This window comes from Aulostomus chinensis, chromosome 23 (genome assembly GCF_037954235.1).
Source record: "Aulostomus chinensis isolate RoL2024-O1b breed Wild chromosome 23, RoL_Achi_v1.0, whole genome shotgun sequence".
Lineage (NCBI taxonomy): Eukaryota > Metazoa > Chordata > Actinopteri > Syngnathiformes > Aulostomidae > Aulostomus > Aulostomus chinensis.
In genome coordinates, this window is record NC_141342.1 from 15,123,013 (window position 1) to 15,137,041 (window position 14,029).

Sequence of the window (14,029 nt, forward strand, 5' to 3'; positions counted from 1 at the left end):
ATACCGCTCGTACAGTGTAAATGAGGTATTAAGTTTGTTACATTTCTTCACACTTAATAGCATTGATACTAGGCTTATTTAAAAGTATGTTTAATAACTGTGTATCCTTATGTTCTGGAAAACTCATGGACAATATTCAAAATATGCATCCCATCTGGCTGCATCTTGTTTACAGAACTCAGTGGCAGCTTGGGGTTATTAATCATGTTTGTCTTAATTACCCCACATAGCTGCTCCATCCCCAACTCTGCATTTGACCTTTTTTCTGGATCCTCTCAAACCATTAATCATGCAAAGATCAACACCAGCCAAAGAGTAGATTACATAGCAACGCCTTAGCTCCTTAAGAAGAAACATGGTCCACTTGGAAAGTCAGTTATATATAATTATCTACAACTATGAACTAGCAGCACTGTTTATTATCTTATTCGGCTTTTGCATTTAAAGGTAGTTTGTGGTCCTGGACAGAGGTTTTTGATATTTGAACTCAACAGCCAAACAAATCAAACAAGGGCCTTCAGAGTCTTTCCCAAGGCACAATTAGATGCCAACATTCAACAATGGATCGTAAACAAGTGAAAAACTATGGCAGTTGGGTACATTTTGCTCGGTAGAGAGTTCACTCCTTGTTGTGCTCCAGTGTGTGTGTGTGTGTGTGTGTGTGTGTGTGTGTGTGTGTACATTGTGTTCCAGATTTGGTGTAAAAAGTCTGTCAACAGCTTTATTCTTACAAAAACAGTTTCCTTTTTTTTCCTTGCAGCAGTGAGGCTAGGTGGTGCCATCAGCACCCTGTTAGTAGCACGGTAGCATCAGGAAGGCTCCTGATTAGCCACATCTCACTCAAAATCAGAATGCAACAGTTATTTCTGTCTCACCACAAAGTTATCAAAAGTTATGACTTCATACACTCATGAGAAGATTGGGAGGAGCAGAGGTTTGTGAAGCGTAGCGTTTAGCTTAGCTTGTAGCACTGCCTGCTTATACCATTTTCGCTTTGTTTCTGTCCATTGCGTCATCCTGTGATAGTAGTCCAAACTAATCCTTTTGCTCTTGGTCAAAGACAAGATGATTTCATCTAATGCCAACTCGTAAGAAGTCTTGGTAGTTGTGGGCTAAGTATGCTAAGCATGCTAAGCCATCATGAAATGTACACAAACAGTGATAAACACCTTTTCAGGAAGCACTATGCTTCTTTGTCCATGCACACCTTCATTATTGTCATGAAGAGTACAGTTACACAGTTGAAGATTTTTAAGTCCAGCCAAAAGAAGTTGCAGTTCGCTGTTGAATTTTGAATACTTAGATATCAAGTTCGCTGGGTAATATCTCTACTTAGTTTCATTTCTATCATCGTGTAGCTCTTGTGAGAACATAGAAGACAGGGGTTGCTAACAGAAACTGAACACAGGTATGACACTCTCTTGTAGCCGACTGGCTGGAATAATGTCGGTCCATGCCACTTTGTTTCCCACTTCCAGAGCCAGAGCTGTGTAACACTGAATTTGACATGAGGTGTATTGGATTACTACTGCTGAGTCCACATTTAGCTATGAAAATCTTCACAGTAGAAACAAAAATGCAACAAGAAGGACTTCTTGTTCTCTAAAATAAACAGGATGCTGTAGTACACTTTGCCTGCTCATATTTCTTGATTTCCGTATATTAACGAGCGTTGACATTTTCTGAGACAAATAGTTCTTTCTCAGGGACGTGTTCCTGGTTTCTTGCCATATGGCCTGGAGCAGCGTCACTCCTAATGTTAATCTGACAGGTAAATGAGCGCCTGTGTGTGGTCTATCTGTTGATGAGGGACAGTTTAGTCCTGTGGGCTTCAGTGTCCTTGCCAGAAAGTCAATACCATTTACCAAGAAGTCTTAACCCAGACGTCTTTTCAGACAATTTGAAGAATGAGATTTTGCCATGTTTGAACAAACGGGCAGTAGAAACTTTTTGTTTGAAGAAATTGATTTTATTTGAAAAAAACAACAACAAAAAAAACCTGATTACCTAGAAAGATAATGTGCTTGTTAGCTGAATTGTTTTGAAGTAGAAGTCCTTTCATTTATCATTCAAGTCAAATAAAATGGCTAAAATTTGCATCACACTGCAGTGCTGCGATACGGAGGAGAGCTGTCTTTCCTAGTCCCTCGCACCTCCAGTCGGTTAAACAGATGAACTATTGCAGGACAAAGATTAAACAGTAACTGAGGGTGCCACAGCGCAATGTGAATGGGCCCTGACAGACATTTTATCAGTAAACCAATTAACATGATTTATGGTTGGGGGTAACCATGAGACTTGCCCATAAATACAAAGGGGCGGCTGAGCAGCTCCCTCTAAAGCGAGATGTTATCAGACTCCTCGATTCCGCTTTGCTGGCATGAAGTCAGCATGCATTTGTAAATGCAGCTACTGTGCATGGAGACACCCCCCCCCCCCCCACACACACACACACACCCCTTGTGGGTCAGCAGTTCAAAGCCCTGCCTAAAGAGTTGAAGAGTGTGGCGTGAACTCCCGACCCCCTTAATGTTACAGGGCAAGCAGTCGAAAACAAGTTCTTATCAGGCTTCTCCCACCCAGGTGCCAGTCTGCTTTTTCCATCCCAAGAGATGTAATATGGAACTAAATACCATTTGTTTTGTGGAAAAATAAGGTACCCCTACAAGATGAGAGCATACCCCCCCCCCCCCATTCCATTAACAGATTCAATATGAATAAGGAAGACTCATATCTGTCAAACTCAAGTCACGCTTGACTTCACCAAGTATTCACTCTCTCGCTGTGTGAAATTTTGGCCTTTCCTGTGATTTCACGTATGCTGTTTGCATGAGAGAGATTTACTGTTTCCCAAAAGCATGTTAATTGGTCTTTTTCAAGGTTCCTACTCAGAGATCACCGGGTCACATGTGAACTTGCCTCAGGTCTTCGTGGTTCAGTAAGTAAAACCTGAGGCTGAATATGCCAACATCATCATCTCTGATTAATAAGACCTAATTGTTCAGTCAAAGCTAGAGTCAAAACATTTATATATACTGTAAATATATAATGACATAAAACATTTCTGGAGCTAAGGAAATAAGTTTTACATTTCTCTCACTGACTCACTAATCCGAGCAAATCATTTGATTATAAGTTGTTATTGGTTCTTGTTGTTTAGCTTATTGGGATAAATGATTAGCTCAAGGTTCACATACTAGTTTTTTTCTAGAGCTTGCAACTATATATGCATTCTTCAGCTAATGGAACTTAAACATCGACACATGACTCAAGTTGGTGTCGAGGCACTTCAATGGTCGTCCATAACAGATAGACAAGGTCCGCTGTGAGATGAGGTTGAGTCAGCTCCCCCCGAAAATCTGAGTTCCTCCCTCATAAGCAGTCATTCTAGTAATGTCGGACACCACCAGTAACACCTAATTGAAACATCCGGCACAATGTGACCTTCACACAGTCTAAGCCCAGCTATGTATCAGGATAACGCTGGCGTCGTAAGCCTCAGGTTTACTATCATTAAGTATTCTAACAGCGAATTTACAATTGTAAAAGAACTTATGGAAGACGCCACAGGTTCATTCCCAGCCTCAGGTCAGGGCCCCGGGGTCAGATCAGCTCTTATCCTTACATGCGAGTTATGAGGATAAGACCAAGAAAGTTAAAACAAAGGATACCAGATGAAATTCCTTATCAGTTGGGTCATGTTATGACACATGAGATAGGTGGTCCAGTCTCTTACCAGCATCCTTAGGGTTTGACAAGGAAAGTTGACCTTACGTTTGTATCATTTAAGGATCCACTTTGGTAACAACTTATTGCCAAAATTTTTAAAAGGTCATTATTTGCTTTTTCTATGAAAGCACCACACTGAAAATACTACTGTTACAGTGATCCTGCTATTTTAATTTTGCTTGACTATTCTGGTTTCAGTTTGGTAACGATACCACATTTCACAGTTCTGGTTGCCAACTACCACATTCCTTGTTTTGTTCGTCTGTACTGAACATTGATCATACGGCTTCAGCAAAAGAATCTTTATTTGATGATGAAAGCTTTAGTTTTGGGTATTTCGGCATAAATATGTCTCCCAAGAGTAAAGAATTACACAGAAATAGAGCGCATCCTCATTACTGAACTAAACTACTAAGCCTGAATTTTTGATCTCCATCAATTTTTAAATTGGTGCAATACTTCGGTTTTCAACTACATAAATTCAAAACTATGTTAAACAACCAGGTGTTTTGTTTTTTTTACTAACAAGACCTGGCATTAAAATGACTCTATTTGGGATTATTTAAAATGGTTTATACCCTTGCATTATGTCTTTGGTTGTATACAGCATGTTTTGTGATTACAAGCTAATATTTGTATTTTGACATTTTAATCTGAAATGGTGACGATGGCAAAGTATGGGATCAGAGTTGTTTCAGAAAGACAGAACTTAACCAGCGTATCAACATTGCGATTGTGAGCGTATTTTCTAATGGCATTAGCATTAGCTCAAAGCACCACTCACCAGAAGAGAAGCATTATTTTCTTCCTACCTACACTCTAGGAAGACACTCCCTACTCTACTTCTGATTGGCTAACAAAGACCCGCCTACCTTGTGCGCCTTGCCCAGGGTGGTGTCTGTTGTGTTGCTATGTGAGGAGAGTCAGAGATGAGCAGCTAAAGCTAAATGAGGAATAGCTAGCTAATGTTAACCCTCATTCAAACAGTAAGGAATATAGTGAACTGTATAGCAGATGCCTCTTACGTCACTATGTATCAGGTGTCAAGTATGCCCTCAGAAGTCTTCATGATGTCTTCATATTTAATATGCACATTACCTTTAATTGTTTACACACTTCTGTAACCTAGGTTGATTGCAACTTCACACCGTAGGCCTACACTGTGTGTGAATATCTGCTCATCAACAAAGGAATTAATTGACTAATTGCGTAAGTGGTAATATAGATGATGAGTAACTGTGAAGGCTGTACTTGTGTTTATTTAGGTTTGTGAGCTTATTTGCTAATGATGTTAGCATTAGCGCCAAGCAGCGCTGTACCTGGAGAGAGACCCATTACAATAGCTTGACTGTACGCTAGACTATTGCTCAATAAAGGGCATAATAAAATATTTGCTGATTAACAAAGTGATTAATTGACTAATTGTGTCAGCACTAATTTAGATAATGGAGAGTTGTGAAGGATATATTTGAGTTTATTTGAGCGTATAAACATTAAACCAGTGCTGTATCTTTCACCTGTCCAATAGGCTGCATGTATTCAGGCTGATAAATGATCTGGCCATAAAGTCGCTTCCTTGAGATTAAAATTAGCCTTGTGTCTATGGTAGCTGCCTTTTATGGTGACAGCCTGTGTTATGAGACAGCAATCATGAGCTTCTTATTCCCTCTCAGAGATCAGTGTGACCAAGTACTTACAATTAATCATGGCTGACTGACTCTATGATTAATGTTTATGCAATCCTTAAAGTAGCTGCAGGATCTGGACTCACATTTTGCTGCATGTTTACCATTTTATAACTATTACAAGGCAAGATGGAGAGCAGCACTTATAGTTCAGTGACCTTTATGATGACAAGCTCTCCTCAGCATGTTATTTTCTTTGTCGCACTACAAGCGATCTACAAATGTCAAAATAAAACAAGCCCATCAAATGTTCGGGTGTCTGCTCTTGAATGAGTAACGCTCTTTGATTTAGTTGAGGGCGTTCCACTCTCGTTCCTGTTTTTATTAGAGCTTTTAATTTTTATTGAAGGACGGTGCAAAGTAAATGGTTTCTCATCTAAGGGAGATTAAATGGTCTTATACACTTTATAGAAACAGGAGGGCATGAGGGACAAAGGCCTGAAAATGACCTTTCTTAGCACACGTCCTCTAAATAATGTGAAGGGAGGTGGAGAAAGATGAGCAGAGAAGAGGATGTGTTTCTCTGCAGACACATGTAAATCAATTTGTATTGATCGAAACAATACAGCCAGGGGCTATGCACATTCATTGATTAAACAATTAGATAACAGCCAGATCTATCAAAATAGAAAATTATATTTGATTTAGCTCAAACCAGACATACCTGATGTCCTCTGCTCTTGTTTTATAAAATACAGTGTGCATAAAATGAATTATCAGTTAAGAATTTTGCACGGCGGTGCACATCAACCCAGCACATTTATTCAACAACAGCTTGCTTGTGCTTGAAGTGGTTTCCTTTTACTGACCACCCATCTATTTTTTATTTATCCTGCAGGGTTTGTAGGGATTAGCATTTTCATGCTACTTACCTCTTTACATTACATTAGCCAGCAGGGGGGTGGTAGTACCAGGAGTGGTATCTTCAGTTGGCTGCATTGAGGGAAAAAAAAAAAAAGTGATGGCTAATAATGTGTGCAGAGCAGAGACACACATGCTGTTAATTGTATGAAGTCATCCATGTGGAATATAGACAGCAGAGACCGGTGAAGTATGTGGTGAATAAAGAAAAGTGCATCACAAATGACATAGAAGTAATTCAATTTACTTGATCAGAGAAGTAAGCAGAATTAGTTGTATCTAGGAACTAAGTATTTAATTAATAATGAAATTGGACACTACTGAAGATTTCTGCCTTCCTTGCGATATTTTTTACAGCAGCAGAATGAGTCAGGTTCATAGCTCCAAGAGCTCAAGTAAGGCATTTCTATGCTGAGGATCCATCCATCCATCCATCCATTCATTTTCTACCGCTTATCCTGTTAAGCGTCATGGGGGGGCTGGAGCCCATCCCAGCCGCATTCAGGCGAGAGATGGGGTTCACCTGGATGTGTTGCCAGTCCATCGCAGGGCCATCACATGTAGACAGACAAACACTCACATTCAGTCATGCCTACGGTCAATTTAAAGTATCAATCAGCCTCGTCCCCTCTTGATGTCTTTGGACTGTGGGAGGAAGCTGGAGTACCAGAGAGAACCCACGCAGGCACAGGGAGAACATGGAGACTCACACAGAAAGATCCCGTGCTGGAACCTTCTTGCTGTGAAGCGACACTGCTAACCACTGCACCACCATAGTAAAACAGTATTGTGCAGCAGTACTCATAGCTCAGTCTCTAAATTCTCTGCTCATTAGATTAAAGACAATCTGTGAGATTTTGTTGCCAACAGTGTGAAGATGGAGAGCTTTAAAAAAAAAAAAAAAACCTCCATTGTGGAACCAATCCAAAGTCTTCAGGCCAGCCTGGAAGTTGTTATCTATAAACGCTGCCCTACTAGCAGCACACGGAGATTTTATATGTGTGGGCTTAGCAAAATGACCGAACTGCTATGATCGTTACAATTTTTTTAGTTGCGGTTGTGTCAGTGGGTTGTATTCATCAGTTCAAAAACAAATACAATCTTTTATGAAGCCATGATTCATTTGTGCAGCCGAACCGCTGCTCTCTGCGTGTTGCAGTGATTTGCTGTGTTTGTTTCACAACGGACGACAGTCATCTGTTACATCGTCTCCGCCCCTGGTTTGTTTGCAACTATCCGTCATTTCAAAATCCCCCCTGATTTCAGCAGGGGAAGAACGCCAACGTCTGGTACAGCAAGACCTGTGCAACAGTCACAGGCTGTGCAGTATTAGCATTTTTTTTTCACCAAAATTAGCATCTATATGCGGGTTTTTTTTTTAATGCTAAAAACAGGCGATAGACTCCTTTCCAGTGTTTATTAAGCGGTGGGAAAATGTCATCACAATGGCATCTGTCCTGGAAAATGTGGCCATTATAAATGAAACTTGTAAAGAGCAGATCCTAATGTTTATAATCATGGTGATTGCTGACATTTTGTGTTTCTATTGAACACTGCTGCAGCCTCTCATATATTTCAGATCTTTGGCTGCATGCTGTCTTTTTTTTCTTTTTTTTTCCCACTGTCTCTCAGAATTTCAGAGGGCCAGTAAACCATAGCTTTCAATTCCCCTGCTCTGGTGTTTTCACTCAGGAATAGGAGTGATGAGCAAACGCTTTCAGACTCAATCCTTGAGCAAAGGGCTGTGCTGACAGGGATTATTATTTATTTGTCATGGTGGATGTAATAAGCTGTAGATACAGGATGGAGGGCCTGTGATTTATTGCTCTGTCGACCGCCACTAGCAGGACGTTCGCTCTAGCGTGCAGGATGAATACCGCACTGTCAGTTCTGTCCATCCGTCACCATCACCTCTAGCCGCCGCTGCCTTTCTCACACACTCTCCCATTTCATGCCACGATACATAAACAATCTTTCATTATTTTGATACCTTCTTCTCCATATTTGTTTTCTACATGGAACCTGGGGTGTCTGCTGCATGTGTCCCAATTTTTTTGATGCCTACTTCTGATTTTATTCTTCCATTAATTCAAGAGTCTAATATGGGCTTTTTGATATCAGTTTCAATAGAACTGAAGTGTGCTTTGCTATTGTCCACCGGCGCAAGCCACTGTGTCGCAGTATTATAATTTTTTTAAAATCTTTTTTTAGTATTTTGCTTTTAATGTTATTGAGCCACGTCTCACAGAACTGGTGACTCTTTTGCCTCTCTGTAGGTCATGTAATCTTGTTAAAAGCCTTCATGGTTTTGGGATTATGTTATTGAAATGTCACTTAATTGGATAAACATTTTTCATGCTGTAAACACACAGTGCTGGGTTCTGTTTAGTCGCTGTGGATATTGTTTACACGGCAAGGGGATTTGCGTAAGTGGAACTGACTCTGTAAACAGCGGCTCCCACTAGAGGCTTTATGTGAAAAGCAGGCTGAGAGTGAGAGCATCAGGGAAAACACTTAGCCCACATATCAGAGCTGTGGACATGTGCTTTGCGAGAGGGAGCGAGCGTGTTGGTGACAGCTTTTAATTAATATGAGGAATTGCCTTTGTGTCCAGGTAAATGACTTGAGCAGGAGCTGCTTTGTTGTTTAAGCCCACTTAGCTCGAGTATTTGATGGAGGGTTTTTTTTTTTTTATTATTGTGTGTGTGTGTGAGTGTGTGTGTGTGTATTTAGGTATAATCTGCAAATAACATTACACTACTGCACAGGAGTGCACCGGGCAGCAGCCAAATTTTAATACGATGGATGAATTCTTGCATCAGTCCTTCCTCGGTCGTATCCAAACAACACCCCCTCCACGCAGGGTCCTCAGTTGTCATTTACTCAGCCTGGTATCTGTCTTATTTAAAGGCTCATTTTTTCCCCTCTGTGAATTGTTATTTATGGACTTTTGTTTGTTCTCAGGCATCATCACTAAAAATACAGTTAATAGCGATCATTTGTTATTCTGCGCTGGTGCTGATGCTCGGGATGGGGGCAGTGAAGTGAGAATACTCATTTGGAGGTTGAGGAAAGCCTTGACAGGGGCCATTTATAACAAGATCATTCTGGAATGTCCAGCCTATTAATAACCCTCTGTCGCAGTCTAATTAGTGCCCCTTGATGTAAACGAGTCTGAATCACGGAGTTGTGTGATTTTTTTTTTTTCCCTCTTGCGAAGATCATGGTTGATGTCATCCATGCTTCTTTGTAAACTGAACCATAGAAAGATTATACATTCTACTAAGTGTAGTGTGTTTGTCTTGTCCCTTTCAAATGAACGTCATAATGTAATGTAAGGACTAAACAATTTTGATATATTTTTACCATAAGTGCCACAAGAGTCCGTTTATATGGTAAACAACAAATTAAACCTAAATGATATGATAATGCACCAGTTTTCAAGCATATTATAGAGTGTAAACAGTTCTGAGACAGTAAAATCTCTCAGGCAAACCTTTTAAAAATGTCTCCTTTCTCATTTCTATCAAGGTTTTATATCCTTGCTCCCATTTACATGAGCAAAGTGAAGCAAAGAAAACAACATGTAGTTATTTGGCTAGAAATTAAATATGTAGTCAAAGAAAATTGTTAGATTTAAGAGATTTATATTAAGTTACTCCTGTTGATTTAAATCAATCTTGACATTCACATTATTAATCAAGCAGGATGACTTTTCAGTAATTTACTAAAGTGGCAGCCTAGTATTTTTATTTAACATATTGTTTAATTGTTGGGTTTAGACAACTGGCCAGTTAAAGACATCACTTCGGCCTCTAGGAAATTGTCAAGGATATTTTTTATCATTTGACATTCTGTTTCCCAACACATTCATGGACTCATTGTAAAAATATCAGTACTTTAATCAAGATGAAATAGCAGTCGCATCTGCATCTTCTGCATTAAACAATGTCGTAGTTTACGGGGTAGGCAGACATGTACTTATATAACTACACATCAGCTTTGCTATATCACATTTATTCCTTCCATATTCATTAACTCCAACTCCGAAACTATGTGGTCCTTTGAAGCCGCCATTTTGTGACGTACACAAAAAAAAACGGTGACATAAAGATTCCACTGCCAAATTATTTTTGGGTGGTGTAATTGCTGTGTGACTCAATGCTCACTTGCTGTAGGCCACGCACTGAGCTGAGGGTCAACCCAATCCACAACTATAAATCAAGCTTTAAAAGTTCATTTGATGATGAATTCAAAATCGATAACGGTGAGTTGAGCTCATACCTTTCAAGCACATTATAAAAACCGAGATGCAATCTTTAGAAAGACCACTGAACCCATGCGAAATCCCAGGATCCATCTGTTTTCCTGACTGACTCTCTCTCTCTCTCTCTCTCTCTCTCTCTCTTTTTCCAATTACACTTGACTGGCTGCCTATTAAGCCTTAATTAGTGATATATTTTCCACCCACTGTGCCTATTGATGTATTTGAGAGGAAAGGCTAAATTGAGTTGCAGCCTGACCAGAGAGCCCAAACCTTCTTGAAAATGTTTCCCCCGCTTTACCTCCCTGCTTCTCTCACCTCGCCCCCCACCACTCTTTCACTTCCTTTCTCTCTTCTTTGCCTTGTGAGGCCAGGACCGGTCGAGAGAAATGAGGTGCAGCATTAGTGTTTTTTTGCTTGCCTGTGCAATAGAAAACACTACACGTCAGGGGCCCCGTCAGCAGATCAGGGAGATGCAGATGGGAGGTGAAAAAGCTCCCTGGTGGCAGTCAGGCCCTGCTCGGATGTGATTGCAGCCGCCAGGATGAAGTCAGCACTGACAAAGTGCGCCCATTGATGGATGGACAAAGCCGGGAACTGGATGTGAGAATGGATGGGGCCAGAGTGGGAACTTAACACAGACAAACAAAATGAAAGACAGAGAGGAATTACCCACTAAAGCATTCTGGCAATACAAATCCCAGAGCAATTTTCTTACTGCTAACTGAGCACAGGAGGATTGTTTGCATCGGTACAAGTGTGGCCGACAGCGGGAATGGCTTTTATTCAGTTGATAGAGGTTGCCTGATTATACGCTGTTGTTAAATGATTGCCCATTTTTCATATACTTGCACACACACCAAAAAAAAAAAAAAAAATCAATTTTTTGAGGGGTGGGGAGATAATTGTTCACACCTTGTAGTCCACCAACTAAAGCACTCTAGCTAAGGATTATCTTTTAGAAATCTCTATCTTAAATATAAATATGAAAGAACTCAATACCTACCCTGTCATTTTTCTTAAGATAAACTTGATTGATTTTTAAAAGCTTTAGTGCTGGTCAGCTATTTGCAGCACTATTCCAGGCTGCATCAATGCCGTATAAAAAAAAAAAGCTTTGAGTACTCAAACAGAGTTTAATTTGTCCCGCTTCAAAGTAGACTGTAAAACACATGATACTTTAGGTACCTCATGGCCTGAAGAGAACTAATAACCCCTGAAACTCAGGACCAATAACCCACCCAAGCCTGCGTGGGGGGTAGAAGACTCTGCTCCCTTGTTGAGGAATGACTTGCTTTTACCATTGCACTAGTACTACATTAAATGTCAGTGTTACTGCTGGATGGGGCTTGGAAGATTAAGACTAATGCTGTTGGCCTCAGGAACTCCGATTAGAACTATTCTCATTAATCACAGTCTCAGAGATGGAAGCAATTTAAAGGCGCAGTCCTCTCTGAGCACGGGGCAGGGCAGCACCCTGTCACTGACGAGGGGCAACACACTTACTACATCTGACTATCCCTTCATTACGGTCACCAAGGACATGTGAAGGCCAGTCACCTCTGGATCCTCTCTTCCAATTAGTCTGGCCACAGATGATCTCCTTTCCCTCAAACATACGCTGTCAATTTGGGGAACTAAGTTCTGCCCCTGCATAAGTTTGGGTTAGTAGTTAACATGAGCCCTTAAAACTGCTAATTATAACTTTTAAAACAAGTTAGCCCTGATTCATCGAATCTTGTAATACCGCTTTTTACCTAAGGAGGCAATAGTGAGTCACAGTAACACAAAGACTACCTTCATTTAAGATAAGCCTGACCACACAAGGGAGGAAACTCATTCTGTTCACTTTTCTTATCTGCAAACTCATTGTTTTGTTCACTACCAGTGGGGAAAGTAGAATGGTACAATCTGATACTCCAAACAACTGAAATATTCAGTGCCAGATTTCTTACATTTTTTTAATGATACCTTAAGTAATTTGTCATTTCCGATGTCTAAACTTGTCTGCAAACCCCGTATTCATTCTGACAGGTAATATGTGGGCCAGGGTTACATACCAGCCAGCTGGAATGGCTGCGTCTCTGAATAGAACAGGACAATAATGAATTTGATCAGTTGCACCTGTGTTTACCCTGCTCTCACCTGTCAAAATGACAGCTGTGAAAACTGTCCTACATTACAAATAAATAAATAAATAAAAAGGTTACCCAAACTGATTTTAGTTTTTTTGTCCCCCTACATTTTGAAGCTATGTCAGGGTTGATGACACCTAAACAAACACTTTTTTGAGTTGTAACTGGTCCGATCTCATTATCTTTTCACTCTATAGTTCATATTCTGACCTTATTTCTGTATTGGGACCTAGTGATTTGTGTCAGTGTCCAAGGTTATCCATGTCAGTGTGGTAACAGAGTGGCTTTGAGGGTTACCTACATGCAACCTGTGTTTGGTTCTCAATTAGCACCTGTCACAGGAGACAAGATGCAAGGCACACACTCTGTTTGACACTCAATAGATGTGCTCCTGCTTTGTAAACCACAATTTCTGGGTGGGAGTCAATGTATTCTGTAAACAGGGAGGCAAACGGGAGGGAGTCTACCATAAATCTTGTGATGTAGCGGTATAATTTCCTTCAGCTGACCTTGGCGAGGTTGTAGGATGGGAAGCCTGGGTGGCGAGAGGAAGAAAAAAAAATCAAATGATCTATGGGCAATAGGTCCAAGAAGCACTATGAATCAGAGTTGTCTGTGATTAGCTGTGAAGATTTAAAATATCTGAACTCTCTCTTTGGCCGCCATCATTTTTCTTTGGTATTTCATGAACGGACCAGGTCTACGTGCAGAGTACAAATAAATATGTAGGAAATTGGAAGACATTAATAATGAATTGTAAAGTTATGTCCTGGCTGTTTGATATGATTGAATACTACTACTACTACTAATAATAATAATAACAAAAATGACAATTATGATGATAGTTTTTTTCTTGCACTTAAACAATGAAAGACAAAGTGCTTTACATCCTAAAATAAACAATAAAAGTGTATGACTTATTCACAAAAAAAGAGTGAAAAAAAATTCTTTTCACAACTTTGTCAATGTGTTTAACCATCAATATTTTTACAAATTTAAACAGCCATTTCAATTATAATTACAAATTTTAAAATTTTTTTTAGAACTTCTGAGCGCTCCCAGTTTGAGAATCACTCTTCTAGATTTTTTAGCTCCCATCCTATTTGATAAGGAAACCTGTCACAGGGAATTAAAGGGATGTACAGAACCACAAACATGACTCGGCGGTAAGAAAAAGAAATAAAAAAAATGATAGATGGCTGGACATATTTCAGGAAAATTGGTTCCACCATGTAGGGCAGGGAACAGGACCATCGAACACATTTTTCTCCCCCATTTGCGTTTCAAACAAATGCTTATCAACAGGCCATGAAGCAATCAATGAGGATAATCCATCTGGGAGCCTGTCGATATGG

General features: G+C 40.0%; 1 long non-coding RNA gene across 1 annotated transcript in view; it reads left to right on the forward strand.

The window, feature by feature from the left end:
- The window catches only part of LOC147239739 (uncharacterized), a 124,283-nt gene that overhangs the window by 34,524 nt on the left and 75,730 nt on the right, over positions 1 to 14,029 (forward strand). The gene's annotated exons all lie outside the window — the stretch shown is intronic.